This window comes from Callithrix jacchus, chromosome 11, assembly GCF_049354715.1.
Source record: "Callithrix jacchus isolate 240 chromosome 11, calJac240_pri, whole genome shotgun sequence".
Classification (NCBI taxonomy): domain Eukaryota; kingdom Metazoa; phylum Chordata; class Mammalia; order Primates; family Cebidae; genus Callithrix; species Callithrix jacchus.
In genome coordinates, this window is record NC_133512.1 from 124,488,290 (window position 1) to 124,512,961 (window position 24,672).

The 24,672-nt window shown below is 35.9% G+C and overlaps 1 protein-coding gene across 16 annotated transcripts in view; it reads left to right on the forward strand.

The window, feature by feature from the left end:
• Positions 1-24,672, forward strand: part of CADPS2 (calcium dependent secretion activator 2) — a 564,672-nt gene that overhangs the window by 292,882 nt on the left and 247,118 nt on the right. The window lies entirely within an intron of this gene.

Below are 24,672 nucleotides of genomic sequence, written 5' to 3' on the forward strand. Positions count from 1 at the left end.
TCCTTATAGTAGAACGATTTATAGTCTTTTGGATATATACCCAGTAATGGGATTGCTGGGTCAAATGGAATTTCTATTTCTAAGGCCTTGAGGAATCGCCACACTGTCTTCCACAATGGTTGAACTAATTTACACTCCCACCAACAGTGTAAAAGTGTTCTTTTTCTCCACATCCTCTCCAGCATCTGTTGTCTCCAGATTTTTTAATGATCGCCATTCTAAGTGGCGTGAGATGGTATCTCAATGTGGTTTTGATTTGCATCTCTCTGATGACCAGTGACGATGAGCATTTTTTCATATGATTGTTGGCCTCATATATGTCTTCTTTCATAAAGTGTGTTCATATCCTTTGCCCACTTTTGAATGGGCTTGTTTGTTTTTTTTCCTGTAAATCTGTTTGAGTTCCTTGTAAATTCTGGATATCAGCCCTTTGTCAGATGGGTAAACTGCAAAAATTTTTTCCCATTTTGTTGGTTGCTGATTCACTCTAGTGACTGTTTCTTTTTCTGTGCAGAAGCTGTGGAGTTTCATTAGGTCCCATTTGTCTATTTTGGCTTTTGTTGCCAATGCTTTTGGTATTTTGTTCATGAAGTCCTTACCTACTCCTATGTCCTGGATAGTTTTGCCTAGATTTCCTTCTAGGGTTTTTATGGTGCCAGGTCTTATGTTTAAGTCTTTAATCCATCTGGAGTTAATTTTAGTGTAAGGTGTCAGGAAGGGGTCCAGTTTCTGCTTTCTGCACATGGCTAGCCAGTTTTCCCAACACCATTTGTTAAACAGGGAATCCTTTCCCCATTGCTTCTTTTTGTCAGGTTTATCAAAGATTATATAGTTATAGATATGTTGTGTTGCCTCCGGTGCCTCTGTTCTGTTCCATTGGTCTATATCTCTGTTTTGGTACCAGTACCATGCTGTTTTGATTACTGTAGCCTTGTAGTATAGTTTGAAATCCGGTAGTGTGATGCCCCCCACTGTGTTCTTTTTGCTTAGAATTGACTTGGTTATGCGGGATCTCTTTTGGTTCCATACGAAGTTTATGATGGTTTTTTCCAGTTCTTTGAAGAAAGTCAATGGTAGCTTGATGGGGATAGCATTGATTCTGTAAATTACTTTGGGCAGTATAGCCATTTTCATGATATTAATTCTTCCTAACCATGAACATGGAATGTTTCTCCATCTGTTTGTGTCCTCTCTGATTTCGTTGAGCAGTGGTTTGTAGTTCTTGAAGAGGTCCCGTACATTCCTTGTGAGTTGTATTCCAAGGTATTTTATTCTTTTTGTAGCAATTGTGAATGGCCGTTCGTTCTTGATTTGGCTTTCTTTAAGTCTGTAATTGGTGTAGACGAATGCTTGTGATTTTTGCACATTGATTTTATATCCTGAGACTTTGCTGAAGTTGCTTATCAGTTTCAGGAGTTTTTGGGCTAAGGCGATGTGGTCTTCTAGGTATACTATCATGTCATCTGCAAATAGAGACAACTTGGCTTCCACCTTTCCTATTTGAATACCCTTTATTTCTTTTTCTTGCCTGATTGCTCTGGCTAGAACTTCCAGTACTATATTGAATAGGAGTGGTGAAAGAGGGCATCCTTGTCTAGTGCCAGATTTCAAAGGGAATGCTTCCAGTTTTTGCCCATTCAGTATGATATTGGCTGTTGGTTTGTTATAAATAGCTTTTATTACTTTGAGATACGTTCCATCGATACTGAGTTTATTGAGGGATTTTAGCATAAAGTGCTGTTGAATTTTGTCAAATGCCTTCTCTGTGTCAATTGAGATAATCATGTGGTTTTTGTTTTTGGTTCTGTTTATGTGGTGAATTACGTTGATAGACTTGCGTATGTTGAACCAGCCTTGCATCCCCGGGATGAATCCTACTTGATCATGATGAATAAGTTTTTTGATTTGCTGTTGCAATTGGCTTGCCAATATTTTATTGAAGATTTTTGTGTCTATGTTCATCATGGATATTGGCCTGAAGTTTTCTTTTCTTGCTGGGTCTCTGCCGGGTTTTGGTATCAGAATGATGTTGGTCTCGTAAAATGATTTGGGAAGGATTCCCTCTTTTTGGATCGTTTGGAATAGTTTTAGAAGGAATGGTACCAGCTCCTTTTTGTGTGTCTGGTAGAATTCAGCTGTGAACCCGTCTGGACCTGGGCTTTTTTTGAGTGGTAGGCTCTTAATTGCTTCCTCGACTTCTGTTCTTGTTATTGGTCTATTCATAGTTTCAGCTTCCTCCTGGTTTAGGCTTGGGAGGACACAGGAATCCAGGAATTTATCAATTTCTTCCAGGTTTACTAGTTTATGTGCATAGAGTTGTTTGTAATATTCTCTAATGATGGTTTTAATTTCTGTGGAATCTGTGGTGATTTCCCCTTTATCATTTTTTATTGCATCTATTTGGTTGTTCTCGCTTTTATTTTTAATCAATCAGGCTAGTGGTCTGTCTATTTTGTTGATCTTTTCAAAAAACCAGCTCATGGATTTATTGATTTTTTGAAGGGTTTTTCGTGTCTCAATCTCCTTCAGTTCAGCTCTGATCTTAGTTATTTCTTGTCTTCTGCTGGGTTTGAGTTTTTTTGATCTTGCTCCTCTAGCTCTTCAATTTTGATGATAGGGTGTCAATTTTGGATCTCTCCATTCTCCTCATATGGGCACTTATTGCTATATACTTTCCTCTAGAGACTGCTTTAAATGTGTCCCAGAGGTTCTGGCACGTTGTGTCTTCGTTCTCATTGGTTTCGAAGAACTTCTTTATTTCTGTCTTCATTTCATTGTTTACCCAGTCAACATTCAAGAACCAGTTGTTCAGTTTCCATGAAGCTGTGCGATTCTGGGTTAGTTTCTGAATTCTGAGTTCTAACTTGATTGCACTATGGTCTGAGAGGCTGTTTGTTATGATTTCAGTTGTTTTGCATTTGCTGAGCAGTGCTTTACTTCCAATTATGTGTCAATTTTAGAGTAGGTGTGATGTGGTGCTGAGAAGAATGTATATTCTGTGGATTTGGAGTGGAGAGTTCTGTAAATGTCTATCAGGTTTGCTTGCTCCAGGTCTGAGTTCAAGCCCTGGATATCCTTGTTGATTTTCTGTCTGGTTGATCTGTCTAATATTGACAGTGTAGTGTTAAAGTCTCCCACTATTATTGTGTGGGAGTCTAAGTCTCTTTGTAAGTCTTTAAGAACTTGCCTTATGTATCTGGGTGCTCCTGCATTGGGTCCATATATGTTCAGGATCGTTAGCTCTTCTTGTTGTATTGATCCTTTTACCATTATGTAATGGCCTTCTTTGTCTCTTTTGATCTTTGTTGCTTTAAAATCTATTTCATCAGAGATGAGAATTGCAACTCCTGCTTTTTTTTGCTTTCCATTTGCTTGGTAAATCTTCCTCCATCCCTTTATTTTGAGTCTTTGTGTATCCTTGCATGTGAGTTGGGTTTCCTGGATACAGCACACTGATGGGTTTTGGATTTTTATCCAATTTGCCAGTCTGTGTCTTTTGATTGGTGCATTTAGTCCATTTACATTTAGGGTTAATATTGTTATGTGTGAATTTGATACTGCCATTTTGATGCTAAGTGGCTGTTTTGCCTGTTAGTTGTTGTGGATTCTTCATTATGTTGCTGCTCTTTAGCATTTAGTGTGATTTTGGAATGGCTGGTACTGGTTGTTCCTTTCTATGTGTCGTGCCTCTTTCAGGAGCTCTTGTAAAGCAGGCCTGGTGGTGACAAAATCTCTGAGTACTTGCTTGTTTGCAAAGGATTTTATTTTTCCTTCACTTCTGAAGCTCAGTTTGGCTGGATATGAAATTCTGGGTTGAAAGTTCTTTTCTTTAAGAATGTTGAATATTGGCCCCCACTCTCTTCTGGCTTGTAGTGTTTCTGCCGAGAGATCTGCTGTGAGTCTGATGGGCTTCCCTTTGTGGGTGACCCGACCTTTCTCTCTGGCTGCCCTTAGTATTCTCTCCTTTATTTCAACCCTGTTGAATCTGACGATTATGTGCCTTGGTGTTGGTCTTCTTGCTGAATATCTTTGTGGTGTTCTCTGTATTTCCTGTATTTGAGTGTTGGCCTGTCTTGCTAGGTGGGGGAAATTTTCCTGGATGATGTCCTGAAGAGTATTTTCCAGCTTGGATTCATTCTCTTTGTCCCCTTCTGGTACACCTATCAAACGTAGGTTAGGTCTTTTCACATAGTCCCACATTTCTTGGAGACTTTGTTCATTCCTTTTTGCGCTTTTTTCTCTAATCTTGGTTTCTCGTTTTATTTCATTGAGTTGGTCTTCGACTTCAGACATTCTTTCTTCTGCTTGGTCAATTCGGCTATTGAAACTTGTGCATGCTTCACGAAGTTCTCGTATTGTGTTTTTCAGCTCCTTCAATTCATTCATATTCCTCTCTACCTTATCCATCCTTGTTATCATTTCCTCAAATCTTTTTTCATATCTTTTTTCAAGTTCCTTAGTTTCTTTGCATTGATTTAATACATGTTCTTTTAGCTCACAAAAGTTTCTCATTATCCACCTTCTGAAGTCTAATTCCATCATTTCGTCACAGTCATTGTCCGTCCAGCTTTGTTCCCTTACTGGTGAGGAGTTTTGGTCCTTTCTAGGAGGCGAGGTGGTCTGGTTTCAGGTGTTTTTCTCCTTTTTGCGCTGGTTTCTTCCCATCTTTGTGGATTTATCTGCTTGTCGTCTGCGTAGTTGCTGACTTTTCGATTGGGTCTCTGAGTGGACACCCAGATTGTTGATGATGAAGTATTTCTGTTACTTGGTTTTCCTTCTACCAGCCTAGCCCCTTCACTGAGGTCCACTCCAGGCCCTGCTTGTCTGGGGTGCACCTATAGCAGCTGTGGCACAGTGAGGGATGCCACCAGTTTCTTTTTCTTCTATCTTTGTCCCAGGATGATGCCTGCCAAATGTCAGTCTTTTGGATATAGAGGGGTCAGGGAACTTCTTGAGGAGACAGTCTGTACTTTTTTGGAGCTCAATTGCTGAGCTGTGAGCTCTGTTGTTCATTCAGGGCTGTTAGGCTGCTATGTTTGATTCTGCTGCAACAGAGCTCATTAAAAAAACCCTTTTTTTCTCAAATGCTCTGTGTTGGGGGGGTTCGGGCTTTACTTTTGGATGTCCGTTGAGGTGTCCTGCCCAGCTAGGAGGCAGACTAGCCACTGTTTGCCTGCCGAGGCTCCGCCCTGCTGTTGTGTGGTTCGCCCTGTTGCTGCAGGCTCTGCTGTTCTGCTGTGGTCTTCGCCACGCCCTGCGGTGGAGTCTCTCTGTTGTAGCAGGTTGCCTCAGCAACAGCAGGCTGCGTCAGCAGTGGGTGTGTATCTCAGTAGGGACAGGTTGCCTCGGCAATGGCTGGCTGCGTCAGCAGTAGGCGTGTATCTCAGTTGGGGCGGGTTGCCTCGGTAATGGTGACGCCCCTCTCCCACAGAGCGTCTCGGACTGTCTGCGCGGGGAGCATTTGAAATCGCGGTTTTGTTCGTCCCACTGGGCTACCCCAAACGCTCTGTCCCTGCAATCCCTTGGGCTGGCCCACTGTCCAAGTCTCGTTCAGTCTCAAGTCCCAGCCCTCTCAAGTCTCAGGTTGCTGGTTCAACAGGGCACCCGGACAAGCGCACCCTGTGGGGATTGCTGGGTAGGGCCAGCTGCCACCACCCCGGCTGCCGGCTTCTCCAGGCAGAGGTACTGCCTGGCGTCCCACATCTCCTTTATACTTGGGAATTTCCCCATTCTGTGGGCAACAAAGATCATTCTGGAAATGCAGCTCCGACTCACCTCTCCACGGATTCAACGAGAGCTCCAATCCTGGGTTGTTCTCACAGTGCCATCTTGAGTCCTCCCCAGTGTACTTTTATTTGTGAATGAATTATTGTACAATATATTCCTGGTAACTATTTAGTTTGAATGGTATTCCTGAGTAAAAAGTACATTTTGGATATTTTACCAAAATGATTTTTTAATTTTAGAAGTGTTGCTATGAAAACATTCTTTCTGACAGCTGTTAGAAAAAGAACTGCCTGAAGAAGGGTTTTTGTTTGTTTGTTTTTGTTTTGTTTTGTTTTTGACAGTCTCACTCTGTTGCCCAGGCTGGAGAGCATGGCTCACTGCAGCCTCAATTTCCCAGGCTCAAGCTATCCTCCCACCTTAGCCTCCCAAGTTGATGGGACTACTGCTTTGTGCCACTGTGCCCAACCGATTTTTTTGCTTTTTTTTGTACAGATGGAGTCTCATAATGTTGCACAGGCTGGTCTCGAACTCCTGGGCTAAAGTGATTTTCCCACCCCAACCTCCCAGAGTGTAGGGATTACAGTCATGGGTCAATGTGCCTGGTCAGAGAAATTTGTAAGAAGATTCAATTTCTAGGTCCAAACATTTCCTTTAGTTGGATTGGGGAATGAACAGGAGGGAGTATTTTAAACACTCCCAGGTAAATGCTAATGTGCATACAGAGTTGACAAACACTGGTACAAATAGTATCATTGACACTAAAGTACAGGCAGGTTCAGCACCTAGTGACTCTTGAGTGTAAGAGAAAAAAAAATTGTAGCATGTAGGTTTGTAAAATTATAGCTCAAATTTCATAGACATTGGGCAGTTGAAGGTTATATTCTTTGGCAAGTACTTGGCATGCAGATTTTGTTTGTGGATGGCAGATGCAAATACCTATTTATGGACATAGAGGTGCCATATGGAGATTTTTCATCTGAATTGGTGGCCAACCCTCCACCAGGTGCTAAGGGAATACCTGGAGGCAGAACAAGGATTTTTCTCAGGAAACAATTATGAGTATGTCCTAGCAGGTAAAAAGCTGCCCAGTCAAGCGTCCCAAACTATATAGTTTATCGTAATGAAGATAATTTTGTCCTGAAAAATTGGAAAAGCAATTTTTGCCTAACATAGCCTTATAAAAATCTAAATAGCTGTCACGAGGGGCATCTATTTGTGGGCAATGTATTTTCCATTGAGTCTTTCAGAGTGAAATATTGGGTAGTATACTCCTGGATCACTCTTTAACTTGATAAAGGATCTTCTTGAGAACAAAATAAATTTGGAGGGTTTGCCAAAACCTTTTTTTCATTTTAGAAATTTTGCTGTACAAACGTTCCTTCAGACAGAAGGAGCCTATTGTTCATTCATAGATAGAGTTCATGGCCTTTTACCACATCTTCAGTATATACAGAAGGATGCTGCATCCTCTACTTCCATGGGGATGAAAGCATGCAAATCAGATAATCTGTTTTCTTTTTTAGTGCATTGGAGCTAGAACATATTGTTTTTCTAATTTGATTAAGTAATATTCAAGACAGAAAAAAGGCTAAAAGCCTGCTCACGTCTTAGATACACATTTTAACAGTGGTAATATTCCTTAAATTGTGGTTTTCATTTTATATATTTCATCTATTTTTCCTATGGGTCTATGCAAGATTTCTTAATATAAAGGCATTTATACCTAATGATTCAAAGTGATATAGTCATTATGCTGTTTTATAAATATAAATGCTATACGGAAACAGAAAATGGTGGTGAATTTTAGATACCTTTTATATATTAAGGTAAATTAGCCGGGGCTAGGCATAGTGGCTCACACCTGTAATCCTAGCACTTTGGGAGGCTGAGGTAGGTGGATCACCTGAGGTCAGGAGTTCAAGACCAACCCAACAAACATGCCGAAACTTCTTCTCTACTGAAAATACAGAAATTAGCCGGCTGCAGTGGAGGATGCCTGTAATCCCAGCTACTTGGGAGGCTGAGGCAGGAGAATTGCTTGAACCCAGGAGGCAAAGGTTACAGTGAGCCAAAATCACACCATTGTGCTCCAACCTGGGCAACAAGAGCAAAACTTCATCTCAAAAATAAATAAGTTAATTAATTAACCTGGCTGAAGGGATTGAAGGGATTATCCTTCTGAAATGAACTATTATCTTTCAAGTAGCTTGTTACAACTTAATGTGGTAAGTAAAAATTTGACTGTATATTTGTCTTTTTCATGATGTTATTTTGTTTGCTTTATTAAGCACCATAGGAGACCTGCCTGAGGAGTTAGATATGCATAATTTTTGTTTCTGAAATTTGATAAGTGAGAAGGTATGTAATGGTATGTTCAAACAGCTGTATCTTTGAGAGGAAAAAAAAATCATTCAGCACATTTATCCCGGATCTTACAATATAATAAATCATTTAAAAAGAGAACCAAAGCATTTTTAAAATAAAGATAATCACAGTTGAAAAAATTTTAAAAAGAAAGAAATACTATTAGAAACTCTAATTGACTGATCAGTGTAATTTTTTTTTTCTCATCCCTCTTATTTTTCTGGATATAATCTTTTAATTTTGTCTAATTTATATAGTTGAATTCTCTGTTTCTCATTTATGTTTAAAAAATTTTGGAAGCCATGTTATTTTTTTAAGTCAGATGTAGCCAATACATATAACTGGACAACAGAATTTTTTCTCTAATTACCTAGTTTATAAGTAGTTATTTTAGAACTAATAATAAATATGCAAAGTAATAGATCAGGAATAGATTAAAGATGTTTTATTGAACAATCATATTAATTTTTCAGAAATAATTACAAAAAAATTAATAAAAATCACTTTAGGCCTTTCCTTAACTCCAGTAGACAAAATTTATATTGAGGATTTAAAAAGAATGCCAGCATTATATATCTTCATGTGAATCAAAAAAGCATTAGAGAAGCTGCTGGCTAAATCATAATTGCAGCTATTTTTCTTCAATTTGAAAGCAAAATTTAATGTCTAATTTTATTGAAATAGCCAGCACTGAATAACTGACTGATGCCTCACTAGTGAATTAATATAATTTGCTGCAAGACAGAATGGAAATTCTGTTGCAAACTGTGTATGCCTAATTCAACTCTTCATAGATAGGAGACTCTTATATTTGATGTGCAGCTTTTCTGAAACTTAAATTCACAGAAAAGTTATTCTTCCGCCTTAAAGCTTTTCAGGTAGCAATTTCTTATGAGACTTTATAGTCCTATCTCAGTCACCACACCAGTGACAAAGCAGAACCACAGACAGGGAAAGGTCCGGGGCCAAGTCATGTAAGGTGCAAATTCTTTCTAATTGGGTCTGGCTTATTAATCACATGATTTGAAGTTTACCAGTTTCTACCTGTCATTCAGTTCCTGACTTTGAAGGAAAGGAGACTTGATAACACACACAGTTGTTGCTTGGTTTGTCTACCTTGTCATTCTCTGAGATGTTGGTCTTGGTCTTCACTGTAGAGGTAGAGGAAAGTATTTCTTTCCATCTCATCACTTGTAGGGGCTGATCATGTTATGCACAGCATCCTCCGTGGTGTCCTATGTGGGTAATTAGAGTAAGAATAGTTGACATTTTACTATTTCCTCAGAATAAGAGAGGTCTTCCTCTTTCTCAGAACAAATATTAGACATACACCCTGTACTAATGCCCTCTAATAGGTATATATTGTTATTTTGTTATGGTTTTAATTGGCACTTGCCAAAAACATATACTAATGTATATGGCATATACTAATGATGTTTGGCATCTATTTGGCATCTGCAGCTTTTCTTTTATGAAATATCTGTTCAAATATTTTTCCTAGTTTTTAATTGGGTTGCTTGTTTACTGATTTTTGAATTTGGAAAGATCATATTTTATGAATTATACCTTCTTTATCAGAGCATGATATAAATACTTTTCTTGCAGTCTTTGGCTTGTCTTGTTATTCTCTTAATTATATTTCAAAAACAGAAGTTTTAAATTTTGATCAAATCCAGTTTATGATTTTTTTTTTCTTTTTTGGCTCATGTTCTTGGTGCCATATCTAAGAAATCTTCACCAAACCTAAGGTTAAAATTCTCATATGTTTTCTTCTAGAAGTGGTATAGTTTTAGATTTTTACATTTAGTCTTTGGTTTATTTTTAGTTCATTTTCATATCTAGAGCTACATATAGATGAGAGTTCTTTTTTTGTAGATGAATAACAAATTGTTCTAGCACAGTCTGTTGAAAAGCTTTCTCCACTGAATTTACTTAATATCTTTGTGGAAAGTCAATTGTCTATATATCTGTAAGCCTATTTCTGAGCTCTCTATTCTGTCCAATTCGGCTGTTCAGTGTGGATGCCTGTAGCACACTGCAATAATAACTGTAGCTTATAAGAAGTCATGAAATTAGGAGTGATAGACTTCCAGCTTTGTTCTTTTTTCTTCTTCAGAGTTGTTTTGGCTATTCGATGTGATTTGCTTTGCCCTCTGAATTTTAAAATCAGTTTGTGGATTTCTACTTTCAAAAAGGAAAAAAGAAGCACGGTGATTATGACTGTGACTACACTGAATCTGTAGATCAATTCGGGAAGCATACACTTCCTAACAATACTGAGTGTTCTGACTCATGAACATAGTATTTTCCTTCATTTAGTTAGGTCTTCTTTAATTTCTCATAGCAATGTGTTACCATTTTTAGTGCACAGGTTTTACATTACTTTTGTCAGATTTATCACTGATTATTTCATATATATATGCTATTCTAAATGATACTATTTTAATTTTGTAACTTAAATATTTAGGATATTGAAATATGATTTTCTACATTGATGCTATATCCTACAACATTGTTAAACTTACTAGATCTAGCGGAATTTTTACAAATTGTTTTTCTTCACAGACAATATTGTTAACTACAAATAAAGACAGTTTTGTTTTTTTCTTTTTAATCTAGGTGTCTTTGTTTCTTTTTGTTTCTTTACTACACTGGCTGGAACCTCCAATACAGGGGTAAATAAAAGTGATGAAAAGCAGACGGACACCCTTGTTCTAGTCTTGATCTTAGGGGGAAAATGTTCAGTTTTTCACTGTTTAGCGTGATATTAGCTGGTGACTTTCAGTAGATTCGATCAATAAATTTTTTCCTGCTGATTTTTTTTTTTTTAAGATGGAGTTTTGCTCTTGTTGCCCAGGCTGGAGTGCAAAGGTGCAATCTTGGCTCAATGCAACCTCCGTCTCCCAGGTTCAAGTGATTCTCCTGCCTCAGCCTCCTGAGTAGCTGGGATTACAGGCATGCACCACCACTCCTGGCTAATTTTGTGTTTTTAGGAGAGACAGGGTTTCTCCATGTTGGTCAAGCTGGTCTTGAACTCCTGACCTCAGGTGATCTGCCTGCCTCGGCCTCCTAAAGTGCTGGGATTACAGGCATGAGCCACCATGCCCAGCCAGCCTTTCTGCTGTTTTTTATTTAACTCTTTTGACTCTGATCTTTATTATTTTTTATTCATTTTTGGTTTGGTATTTGATAGTTTTTCTGTTTATCAAAGTAAAAATTGAACTCATTGATTTGAGAAATTTCTAGTTTTCTGATATAGATATTTAATGCTATAAATCCTTCCCCTCTGAAAAATACTGTCTTAATGCATCCCACAATTTTTTTTCTTCTTTCCATCCTGTTTAAAATACTCTTACTTTTGTTTATTAGAAATGTGTTATTTAGTATCCAAATACTTGGTTTTCCAGAGATTGTTTTGTCATTGATTTCTAATTGAATTGTATTGTACTTTGAGAATATAATTTATATGACTTTAATCCTTTTTAAAATTTATGAGGCTTGACTTATAGCCTAGAATATGATCAATTATGTCACAGTTTAATATGCACTTGAAAGACTCTGTCTTCTTATATTGTTCCTTAGAGTGCTTTATAAATGTCAAATAGTTCAAGTTGTTGTTCAAGTCTTCTATGTCTCTACCGATTTTCTGTTTCCCTTTTTAAAATCCATTTTTGAGACAGTGGTATTGAAACATCTTGCTATAGTTTTGTATTTGTTTTATCATTTTTTCCTCATGTTTTATGAAGGTCTGATATGGCAGCTTATCGATAGATGGGCTCAATATTTTCTTCTCATTAATTGACATTTTATTTTTATGCAATGACCTTTTTTATCCCTGGTAGTATACTTTACTTTAAAAATCTACTTTATCTTAGGTGCCTCAATTTTCGTCTTTTGTTGTCTTTTTTGTTTTTGTAGAGACAGGGTTTTGCCACATTTCTCAGGCCGGTCTCGAACTCCTGAGCTCAAGCAATTCACCCTTCTTGGCCTCCCAAAGTGCTGGGATTATAGGCCCGGGCCACTGTGCCCAGCCCCTAGCTTTCTTTTGATTAGTGTTAGCATGGTATGTTTTTTTCTATTCTTTGATTATTAGTTTCTTTACACTTAGACTATATTTCTTTTTTTTTTTTTTTTTTTTGCCAATCAGTTTGAGCTTTATGAGGTTGCTCAGGTTAGCCTTGAACTGATGACCTCACCTTCGTGAGCGCCATGACCTCCAGCGGGAGCCACTTTGGACCCCAGACTATATTTCTTGAAGCAACATATAATTGTGTCTTTATTATCCATTTTGACACACCTCTGCCTTTTAACTGGGATATTTAAATTATATTTTAATATGATTAATGATATGGTTAAGCTTAAATCTGTCATTTAGATGCTTTTTCTTTGTGTCATCTGTTATTTATTCCCTTTTTCCTCTTCTTCCTTTTTTAGGTTGAATATTTTTAAAGATTCCAATTTTTCTTCTTTGTTGCCCTATTACTGATTAATGTCTTGTTACTTTATGTTGTTTTAACTCATCAGAGGCTAACTCAAGTAATATTATAGCATTTAATGGATATTTAAGAACCTTACAATATTATGCCTCTAGTTCTCCTCTCCCATCATTTGAGTTATTGTCGTGCACTGTACTTTTACATATTACAAACCCACACTACACTGTTATTACATTTTTTAAATGGTTAGTTATCTTTTAAACAGGTGTCACATTGTCATCTTTAGGTTCAAAAATGTTTGGGAGATTGTATATTTATTTAACGAATTGTTACTTTGAACAAAATTAGAATTGTTTCAGGAAAGAGAAAAGGGGATGTTCCCTGCATGTGTGCATCACACCAGAGTCGACACTTTTGTAATCGTTAGGACAAACAAAACAAACAACCTAGCCAGAATAGTCACTGCCTTTTTAAAATACAAATTAAAAGCTGGGTATCTAGTGGTGGGATAGTAGAGGTTATCTTTCAGGGTGCTGAGGGGACTGAGTTAGCTCCAAACTGTACTTCCTGTCAATGAAACTTAAATATGATGTTCAGCTGAATTTTTAAGAAAAACTACTAGATAAATTATTTTAGTTTTCATCTAATTCATGTGACATTTTATCTGTAATTTTTTTTAAAAAAAGACTGAATGTTAATTTGGGCTATTTTTGTTTCATTGATTAGTAGAATTTGGAGTTTATAAGAACACTGGAGCTCATTTAGTCCAATCTCTTCATTTTCTAGATAAAGCAACTGTGGCACAAAGATGCAAATTAAATTCTTCCAGTTCATAGTGGCATCTACTGTATTGTTTTCCCTTTGAGGGTAAGGCCCTGGATGTATTATCTACTTTAGCATCCACAGCTGTCCAGCAGTTTCTGACTCATAGTACATGTCCAATTAATGTTGGAGGGATGGGTGAACAAATGAATAAATCTGAAATTTGCTCAAGTCAGTTTCATTTCTCCTATGCAAAGTTATGGTAGAAAGTAGAATGAGTTGCTTTAGTTTGGATGCCTGAGCTCCCCAATCAAATAATAAACTGGTACAACAATTATGGAGTAATGTATAATATGGATCCTACGGCAACTGAAGTTCTAGTATGTTTAGTCTTCTACCTAAAATAGAAGCAAAGTGAAACATGCTCAAGTCTATTACTAAGCTCTTTTAGGCACTACATTAATAAAATAACTTCTGAGTATCTTGGAACTATTCAATGTCACTATAGAATATCCACCCTATTTTATTCACTCATTCTTTGATGGACATTTAGGTTGATTTCATATCTTGGCTATTGTCAATAAAGCTGCAATGAACATGGGAGTGCAGGTATCTCTTCTACATACAGATTTCATTTCCTTTGGATGTATACCTTGAAGTGGGATTTCTGGATCATAGAGTAATTCTATTTTTAATTTTTTTAGGAAACTCCATGCTATTTTCTGTAATGGCTATATTAATATACATTTCTACCAACAGTATGCAAGGGTTCCCTTTCCCCACATTCTCACCAATGCTAATCTTTATCTTGTTGGTAATAGCCATTTTTATATTTGGTAATAGCTATTCAGGTGTGAGGTGGTTTTATTTCCATTTCCCTGATGATTAGCAATGTTGAGGATTTTTTTTATATATACAGTGGGATTTTATTCAGCCTTAAAAACTGAAGAAGTCTTGTCATTTATAACAACATGTATCAAACTGGGAGACATTGTGCTAAATGAAATATGCCAAGCACAGAAAGACAAATGCCACATGTTGTCACTTATATGTAGAATCTTAAAAAGCCAAACTCATAAGAGCAGAGATTAGGATGGTGGTTACCAGGGTCATAGGCTTGGAAGGGATGAAGAATGGGAACATGTTGGTCAAAGGGTACAAAGTTTCCATTAAGAAGAATCAGTTGCAGAGATCTGTTATAAGCATGGTGACTATAATTAATAATCATGAATTATATTCTTGAAATTTTGCTTAGAGAATATATCTTAAATGTTTGCAGTGCATACAAACACAAAAACTATGTTAGATGAATATTAAAACATCATGTTATATACTGTTATCAAGTATACCCTTAAAGCTGGAAAAAATATTTATCTTTGTTGCCTTTAGTAGTGGTACCAGAAAGCACTTTTATTCCCTGATAGTTTGTATTATATGCATTGTATGAGTCAAGAAGCATTTAGGTCAGAAGCACAAGATTCAAGCTGGTTGTTCAGCATGACAAACTGAAAACTTTGAAACTTGATTTTGAAGACATTAATTCTGGTATTGGCTCTACCATAGTAGCCATGAGGCCATGAACAAGTCACACAACCTCTCTTCTTCTGCCCATGAGTCTTTCCATGCCCTGATCTTATTCCCCACCATCCTCCTATGTTATTTACTTTTCTGAATGTATTTGATTTTTTGAGTATATGAAAATGTATCACAGAGATTTCTCAACCTCATACTCACCTGTCCATCTTCCTTTCCTATTTTTGAAGTGACTACTGACTAGTTTGCATACATATAAAATGGCAAATTGGGAAGTTTTTTTAAATTCCTATAAATTTAGGGGGTATAAGCACAGTCTTGTTACATGGTTATATTGTATAGTGGTGAAGTCTGGGCTTTTGGTATATCCATTACCTGAATAGGGAATATCATATCTAGTAAGTAATTTTTCAGTCCTCACCCTTCCTTCCCACTGCCCCCTTTCAGAGTCTCCACTGTCTATTATTCCCCTCCTTTCCATATATCCATGTGTACCCATTGTTTCACTCCTGTTTGTGAGAACATGCTATATTTGACTTTGTGTTTTGAATTATTTCACTTAGGATAATGGCCTCCAGCTCCATATATGTTTCTGTAAAAGAAAATTTTATTCTCCTTTATGGCTGAGTAGTATCTGTGTGTGTGTGTGTGTGTGTGTGCATTAAAAGTTTTATTTACCCAGTCATCTGTTGATAGACATTTAGGTTGATTCTATGACTTTGTTATTGCGACTAACACTGCGATAAACATATGCATGCAGGTGTCTTTTTGATAAAGTGATTTCTTTTATCTTGGGTAGGTACTTAGTAGTGGGATTGCCAGATCTAATAATAATTCTATTTTTAGTTCTTTAAGAAATCTTCATACTCTTTTCCATAGGGGTTGTACTAATTTACATTTCACCAACAGTATATAAGCATTCCAACTTGGCTGAGTTTTTATTGTTGTTATTTTGGCATATTTAGGTTGTGATTGGAGACCTTGCATACATTCCTTATTTATATGAAGAATAAGACCTCACCTTCACACTTGAAGGTGGTTCAGGTTGAGTATCTCTTATCCAAAATTCTTGGGACCAGAAGCATTCTAGATTTAAAAAAAAATTTTTTCCAGAATTGGAATATTTGCATTATACTTAATGATTCAGCAACCCTAATCCAAAAATTTGATATCCAAAGTGCTCCAATAAGCATTTCCTTTAAGCATGACCTTTGAGTATCATGTGAATACTCAAAAATTTTATGGTTTTGAAGCATTTCTGATTTCAGATTTTCAGATTAGGAATGCACAACCTGTAGCTGGTTTTTAATATAAATACCCACACCTATCAGTAGTCCATGAATTAGCTAGCCAAGCACAAAACATTTTGCTCTAACTGTATATTCCATGCTCTTTAAGGATATGGCTGAAATAATTGTCCCAATCTAGACATTGTTTATACCTCCCTCTTTTCCATCCTACCACCATATGTTGTGGATTGACTGAAATTGACTTGGCTTTAAAAATTCTCGTAGTACTTAATAACCAAAGAGTAAGAACAAAACTAAATTTGTTATTATAATATTTATGACATAATTAAGGAAAAAATATGTTGAATTGAGTGGGGCAGTGTAAAATTGAAAGTATCTGTTGTTATCTTGAAGAGATTTTCCTCTAGGTATTCATTTAACTTCAGTGCCAAGTTATTTACATAACAAGACAGCGCCTACCTTTGAAGGCTGATGTGGGAATTGATTTAAATTTCACAAAGCATTTCGAGACACTCAGTTGATAGGTTCTACATAAATGGCAGGCATTATTATAATCAGATAGTAAAAAGGAAAATGATAAAGCTACCCATGCAGTGTCCTCTAACAGAAACTGTTTTGGTAAAGTAATATAAAGGTTATGCTATTCATAATTTATGGCAGAGGGCAATAGATCAAGAATAATGATGCTTTCCTGTCTAAATAAGTCTTAAAAACACAAATATGGCTGTGTTGTAGTATATTGCTCTATCAAAGACTGTTGGAATCAATATACATAAGAAAAGTGATGCGTGGAGATTAGTAAAAGACACTATCCTTAATTGAAAAACATAGTGACTGACAAGCTTGATTATGTCTTTCAGAATCTTCCAGAGAGGCTTTGAAATAGCAGAGATAATTCTTAATCATTAGGTTGTATGGAACTTGAACTTTCTTAGTAATATAAGCATAACAGTCTTCATTCTAGGAACCAAAATACTCACTTTCATTGTTAAACCTTTAAAAGATTTTCTGCTTTATTATAAGAAAAGTCAAAATATTGTTTAACTACATTAATACAAAATGAGATAAAATTAAACATTTTCAAAATATTTTTTACAAGCAGAATGCTTCAGGTGTGTGCAAGATGTAAGCACACGCAAAGTAAACAAAGCCGATGATAGAAATCTATATGTACAAAAACCTCTGAATCACATACTTACCAGGAGAAATTTAAAAGGTAAATTTAATTTTCTTTTATGATGAAAATTATAAAATTTTATTATCTACACATTAGTTTCTGGTTGCTACTGTAACAGTTTACTGAAACCTTGGTGACTTAAAACAATAAAAATTTATTATCTTGTAGTTCTGAAGTCAGAAATTCAAAATGGATCTCTGTGGGCTAAAATCCAGCTATTGGCAGGGTTCTGTTCCTTTCTAGATGCTCTAGAGGAGAATCTGGTTTTTGTGTGTTTTGTTTTTCCTTTTCCCATTTCCAGAGGTTGCCTGCATTCTTTGGCTCTTTTTCTCCTTCTATTACAGAGCTAGTAATGGCTGATCAAGTCCTTCTCACATCACTTCAACACTGACCCTTCTGCCTTCCTCTGCCATGTTTCAGAACCCATGTGATTGTATTACACCCACCTGGATAGGTGGATAATTGCCTAATTGGCAACCTTAATTTCATCTGCTACCTTAATTATCCTTTGCCACTTAAGGTAATATATTCACAAGTCCTGGGGATCAGGATGTGGGTGTCTTTGGGAAGCCAGTATTCTACCTATTATGTTCCAGATATGGAAGGGTGAAAGTTTCATAGATTTTGAGAAACTACTAAGTAAATGACATACTGTAGAATTAATTCTATTTTCTATTATCAAATTTTGGCAGTAATTTCGTTGTCAAGGCTTTTTCTTTTTTCATCACTGTGAGGTTTCAATTTTAGGTTTACATTTTTATTTCTAAGTTTTCTAAGTGTCCACCTACCCATTCATTCCTCCATCCATCTTTCCAACCAACCATCCAACCAACAAATACTTGGCAAGTGTTTATAATGGACTGTGAAGGAAACTGTGGTTAAAAAGGCTTAGAGATATATATTTTTAAATGACAACCGTCAAGAAGATTGATATGTTAATTAGCTGGACTGTAAGTGATCAGTTCACTATTTGTATGTCTATCAGAACATCAGGATGCATACTTTAAATATATGTAATTTCAATTAAAATGGAGGAAAAAAAGAACATATCTTTAACTCACTTAAATAACCCTATGTACTACAAATGAATTACCCTGTCTAGTACACAATAGCTCTTGCTCTCAAGGAGCATAAACTACTAAGGGTGTGCCAAATGCCCCCTTCATATTATTATTAAATGGAGATGTCAGGCAAAACTGGAGAATAATTGACACATCTTACTTTTCTTTTCCTTGCTTTATCCTTAATCCTCCCATCATACAAATAACCAAGGTTCTAATCATAAAGTTTTAACAGGCTATTGTCAAGGAAAAATTATCTATTTAGAATGATACTTTGTTTTTTTTCTACCTCATTTTATTTTCTCAAAAAAGGTCTTTCTTAAAAAAAAAAAAAAGGTGCTGTATAGAAGGAAAGACATGCTTTGTGTGGTTTTCTGTTGGGCCAAGTACACATTTGGTAAGACGTTGGGAGTTTGATCAATTCCGTATTGTAAATTTCAGAATTCTTTCCTACTTTGAAAATAAAGGACCTGGATTTAACCCATGGACAATAAGGTTGACAGAAGACTTAATGCTAATCTTTCGGTATACAAAAGAGTATTGTGTCTGTGAGAGTGAGCAGGTGTTCTTTGTTTTCACTAAGTAGTATAGGAAGCTGTGATATTAAATCAAAGAATAAATAATTTAGATTAAGCAACCTCAAGTGTATTAAAACACAGGAAACTGTTACTAAGGAATATTATAGTTTTCCTCTAAACAAATCATCTGATCCGTCTTCACATATTATAGGTGCTCTGATATTAGGAAAATATTAATATATGTAGTTATTAACATTTGCTAAACAAATATTGAAGTGAAAAAACTTCAGGTAGTCCTTTTGTAATATATGCTACCTCAAGGTCCTAAGCTCTCAAGAAGGTACTTGAAAGATTCACTAGGGAATGTCATTATGAATCTTTGCTAAAGTATAAAATCTATGCCAATTGAAAGAGAAAGAGAAACATCAATTAAACCCAAAAAGTCAAGGTTTCTCGTAGAGGTAGGCGCTATTTATCTGGAAAGATGTTCCCTCAGGCATTTGCCTAAAATATCCTTTGTCTCAAGGAGACCTGTTTGTAAGCAAAAATGATTTTTTATGAAAAATTGAACCATGATTTCTGCTAATTGCATTTTTAGTTTCTTCTTACTCTATTTGAACCTAAGGTCATCACTTAGTTAAATATGAGAAAAACCTGATCATTGAGTCACATGACTCTAAGATGCGTATCATTAGAGAGAAGGGGATTATTCTTTACCCGAGTATGAAAATTTGATTTTCATTCTCTATTTTATAAACTTGCTTTTACTACATGTTACTTATATAGAATAACACAAAGTTAGCAAAACACATTTCTTCTGGTCTATCCCTAGTCTTCCATAATTACTGGTTTTATCCATAAGCTTAACCTTCCTATATCCCCTTCAACCACCTGTCTCTATTGTTGTCCACTCTGCCTTTACACACAGTAACCTTCTAGCCAAAATGATTTTGCCCAACTTACCTGATTTTCCCAACTTAAGCCTTAAATGAAGTCTTATTCTGTTCCTCAAACATATGTTTCTCACATCATTGCTATCATTTTCCTGCTCAGATCTCCAGTCATCTCTCTGTTTTTTAACCAAGCAGTAGCCTTTCAGACCCAACAGTGTGTGAACTCTTAATCTCCTTGTGACACTGATGCCCCCTTCCTACTTCCTAAAACACTGTACCCCTTAAATTTGGCACATCACAACTTTCAGTTTTCTTCTACCTCCTTGGCCACTGGTCTCAATTATAGAGTCTTGTTCCTTTTTCTAACTCTTGAAAAGTAGTGCCCAGAGGGTTCTCTTCTCTTCTTATCTTTTGAGAACATAAAGTACATTGACATGGCAGAAAATGTAATGAGTATTTGTACTGATTGAAGTTCTTTTGGTAGCGAGCAATGGAAGCTGACTGAGGCTAAGTCCAGGGAACAAAGAAAGAGCTGAACAACCAAGATTGGGGAAGAGCTTGAGAACCTAGTAGAGTAACATTAGGAGTGTCAGCATCAGAATTATGGGCCTTTTTCTAGGGTGCCACTCTTAAAGTGTTTGGTTTCAACAGCCCCCATATCTTTATTTTTCATCCCCTTGTCAGCCTTATAAATCTTATGTATTCTTTTAGACTTACAAATGAAACAGTAATTCCTCTATGAAAGCTTTCCTGATTTTTTCAGGGCTTGCTGAATGCACTCATTTTTGAACTAGAATTGTATCAACTGTGTGTCTGTTATTTTGCCATAAGATATGGTGCAGTTATTCTGGTCTCAGTAGAGTCTTCTTTCCTTTCTCTAAGCTGAGAGACATTTATGGGAGAAGGTAGTGAATTGTCTGTCTAGCCCCTCTGTTTTTCTAGCTTGTCTTCCCTAGCCCCCAGTGCTGTTTTCTTTTTGGTTTTAGTTTTTCAGATGCTTGTTGAAATAGAGTTTAGCAATTTAAATAGTCACAGGTCACAAAGTTGAATTACACACAAATGCACGTAGTTTGGCCTCAATCAAGTATATCTGTAGAAAAGAAACAGTGTAGAAGTGACAGCTTATATCAGTATATTTTAAGAGGAAGCTACTTCTGAACCCCATATAACTCTAAACATTCCTGTACGTCAATGTGTACTTTATATTTTATTCTTTTAAGTCTCTGTTTTCTTCCTGTATATTAAATTTGATGGAATTTTAAACAAATCCTAAAAAATCATTTTGTGTTTTCCATTACACCTTAGCAAAGATGACAAGTAATACTGACATTTTGTTATGAAGAAGATACATTGGCTTTATGTTTAAGATGAAAAATCATATTTTTTTGTGTCATGCAGACAAGACATTTAAAGTGTTGGTGACAAAAATAAACTAGAAGAAGAAGAAATATATATTGATAGGTTAAAGAGGCATGAATAGTAAAGAATAAAATAGTTTTCTAAATAGTATTAAAAGTTAACTATTTGTACAGAGATATACTTTAAATGTGAACTTAGAATACAGAGGGACCCTTACTAAACTTTTATGTCTCTAAAATATTTTAATTATTATGACCATCAACATCAGACACACCTCTCTATACATGAACTGAGTCCTACTGAAGTGAAAGTACTTCTAAGATAAAAAAAATTCTTTAGCTGCTTACTTTTGAAAGATTTTGGAACAAAACACCCTGTTAATGTACCAGTTAGGATACTGCTAAATACTGTAACAGGAGAGTTGTTACATTTCAGTCATTCAAAATAATATCAGGTTTGTAACAGTATACCACAGATATTCCTGAGAGAAATATGACTTTCATCCACATGGTGACTCAGGGCTCTGATTTCTTTCATTTCCTAGGGTATTGGTTTTATCTGAACTCAGCTGGCAGAGGAATAAAGTGAGGTAAAGACATCATGCCTGTATCTTGATCATCTTTTCTCAAGGTGACAGGTGTCGCTTCTCACTCACCCCTTTAGCAAGAACTTTTATATGTCTCTACTTAGAAGCAGGAGGAGTTAGAAAACCTGGTTCTTGGCTAACTAGCTGTTTAGTAGCAATAGTACTATACTGGTGAAAGCATGAATCATGGTGGATAGCAAGATGATGTGCCATAGTTCACCCTTGTGGCCACCAAGTTATTTTGTTGCCCTTCTTCCTACACTTAAAACACATTCATCTCAACTCAAGAGAAACAACCCAAAATCCTATTCCATTTTTATATCCAGTCCAATATCTGCATCACATTTAGCTGTGGCACTTTGCAACCTGGCAACTTGTGAACTTAAGTTTATTATAACTGCCTACTATACCTTCCCTCCTCATTCTGCCTCAGCACAAATCCAACGTAAGTAACAGAACAGGGACAGGAAAGCTACAGGTAAGTTTGCCACATGGAGAAAGGAAAAATGGGAAATGCACAGCAGTGATTGTCCCTTTGCAATAATGAAATCCTATTTGGCAGGCACTGGGAAAACACCCTGCTCAGGAAGTGTTCAAGATCTCTTGATTAGACATGTATTGTGTATTCTGAACTCCCTTGTCCTTTATTCTCCATGGCCCTCTGGGTTCTAAACCTTGGAAGCTTTGTCCTTGTCTCTTTATTTATGGTTAAATTCCATAAAGGAGTATGACTACTTTTTGCCTGTGCAATATGGGAGCCTGAAAACTATTTTACAGACCACTTTGAAGTTTAAGTGCCGCATTTATTTACCAATGCACTTCTCTTAGAAAAGATTTCATATCTGTGGACCTCCACTTGTTACATCTGCCAATTTTCACACTTTTATCAGTCAGTCCATCCAGAAAAACAAATGTTTCCAGGTCTTTCCATTGGAGGGAACCTAACTTAGGGAATTAGCTGTACATATGACAGGGAGAAGCCAAGCAGAAGACCGTGAATATATACAGAAATTTAAAAAATTGGGAAACCATTGCAATCTCTAGGGAAAGAAGAGCAATAGGAAGGAATGATATTATCAGAGCTAAGAATGCTGCTAATAAAAGACATAAACTAAGTTCTAATGAAGAGGAACTGAGCTCCTTGAGAGATTTGAGCCATTTATATTATTTAATCTTTGTGTATCCCCACATAGTAAGAACTCAATGTTTATTTGATTGAACAGAGCTGAGCAATAAATCCTTCCACTGACTTCAGTTAGAAATACGCATTAAAAAAAAGAATGGTATTCGATAGTGGGATAACCTTTAATTTGTGGATCAGCCAAAAGCAGTTATCTTGAGACCTCATTTAGTAAACCATTATCAGTATTTACAAAATGAGAAATTGTCAAAAGTTTTAATATAAATGTTCTCTTCCTGTATAAGAGTTTAGAGTTTGGAACAATACCAATTTTTATGTAAACATAGAAGGAATAATTAAAAAAACAATAAAGTCTGTAAGTGGCTCATGCCAAAATAATGTTATTTTAAGTTGGAGTCAGGGATGGGTGTGGAGAAAGAGAAAAAGCTTTCCAGACTTGTTAGAAACATAGCAGCTATAGCTACAGAAGATATAGAGCTCTATCTTAGTCTTTTATTCGTTTTTGGAATAATCTTCTAAGTTGATAATGATATTCCTTTGTCTGCTAGTTTGAGCCAAAAACTATCAGCTTATTTTTCTTTACTGTCATTTAAGAAAGAATCTGTAAAATATTACATTGGCTATTTTAGCAGTTGAATTAATTCTAAAGTATGATCATAATTGTGAAAACATCGCAAATGTCATTTAGTTTGTACTTAGATGTCCTTTATATACTTGAGTATATAGATATGCTGGATTCAGCACAGCTATGGCTTTTAGGAAAGGCTTGAGAAAAGTCTCAAAATAGTAGATACATTTAACAACTTGCAAGTTCAGAATAGTTTGAGAAGATTTTATGACTGTGTTGTCTTTCCTAGAGAGAAAGAGTCTTGCTTAAAGATTTCTCAGTGAAGATTTCTACTTATATTGTAAATGAAGATTTGGAGGTAGAGGAAGGGCATGACAAACTCAGTTGCCATGAATGCTTTCAAAACATTTTACTATTAGAATCCAAGAATAGAAGACTGCCTTATTAAATTGATAAGCACTATAACAACTTGAGACTGGACTTTTGTTATATTAAAGTCAAATTGTAACAATATTACAAAGAAATTTCAGATTCACAATTACTTTGTGTTGCCTCAGGATTTATGCACAGGAAGATATGCTGCAACATGGTTTTAATGAAAATATTAATTTTGTTTGTAAAAAAATTTACCATACCTGAGAATGTTTATAAATCTTCCATTCATACCTAAACTTCAAGTTTATGGCTTAAAATATAACACAGTGTACTTCATTTATTTGTTTGGTGTTTTAGCCTATAATGCTCCCATTTAAAAATACTCATTAAGCCTGCAATGTAAACTGTGTCAAGAATATGTTATAACTTATTTTGAAAGGAGGAAAATACCCTGTTTTATCTGCATGGGCACCTAACATCTGAAGAGTAGGCTTCTCTTTTCTGGGTTGACTCTGTGACATGAGGGTTGTAAAACAATCACTTGGTAATTTGACAGTTTTATTAAAAATAATTACTTTGTTTCAGTTATTATAGTATCTATAGTTTTGAAAACATGTCAGGAAAAATCCTTTTTTATTGATCTGAAGCAGAAAATGTGTTGTTTTCTATCTCTAATTGAGTTGATTTCCTTTACTGCTATTTTACAATGAAAATATTCAAGCATGAGGCATATTTGTGCTGCTTCAAATAATAGGTTTTGCTTTTTAAGCATGTTATCCATAATTTCAATGGATATCTTTCTGAACTGTTTGCCCTGAGGAGTTTAGAATTTTCTTGAAATTGCGGGTGTCTCTTGAGTATTTTTCAATGTCAGTTCAACTGTAGCTTGTTGTGCTATTAATTCATTATGAAGTGACACAGG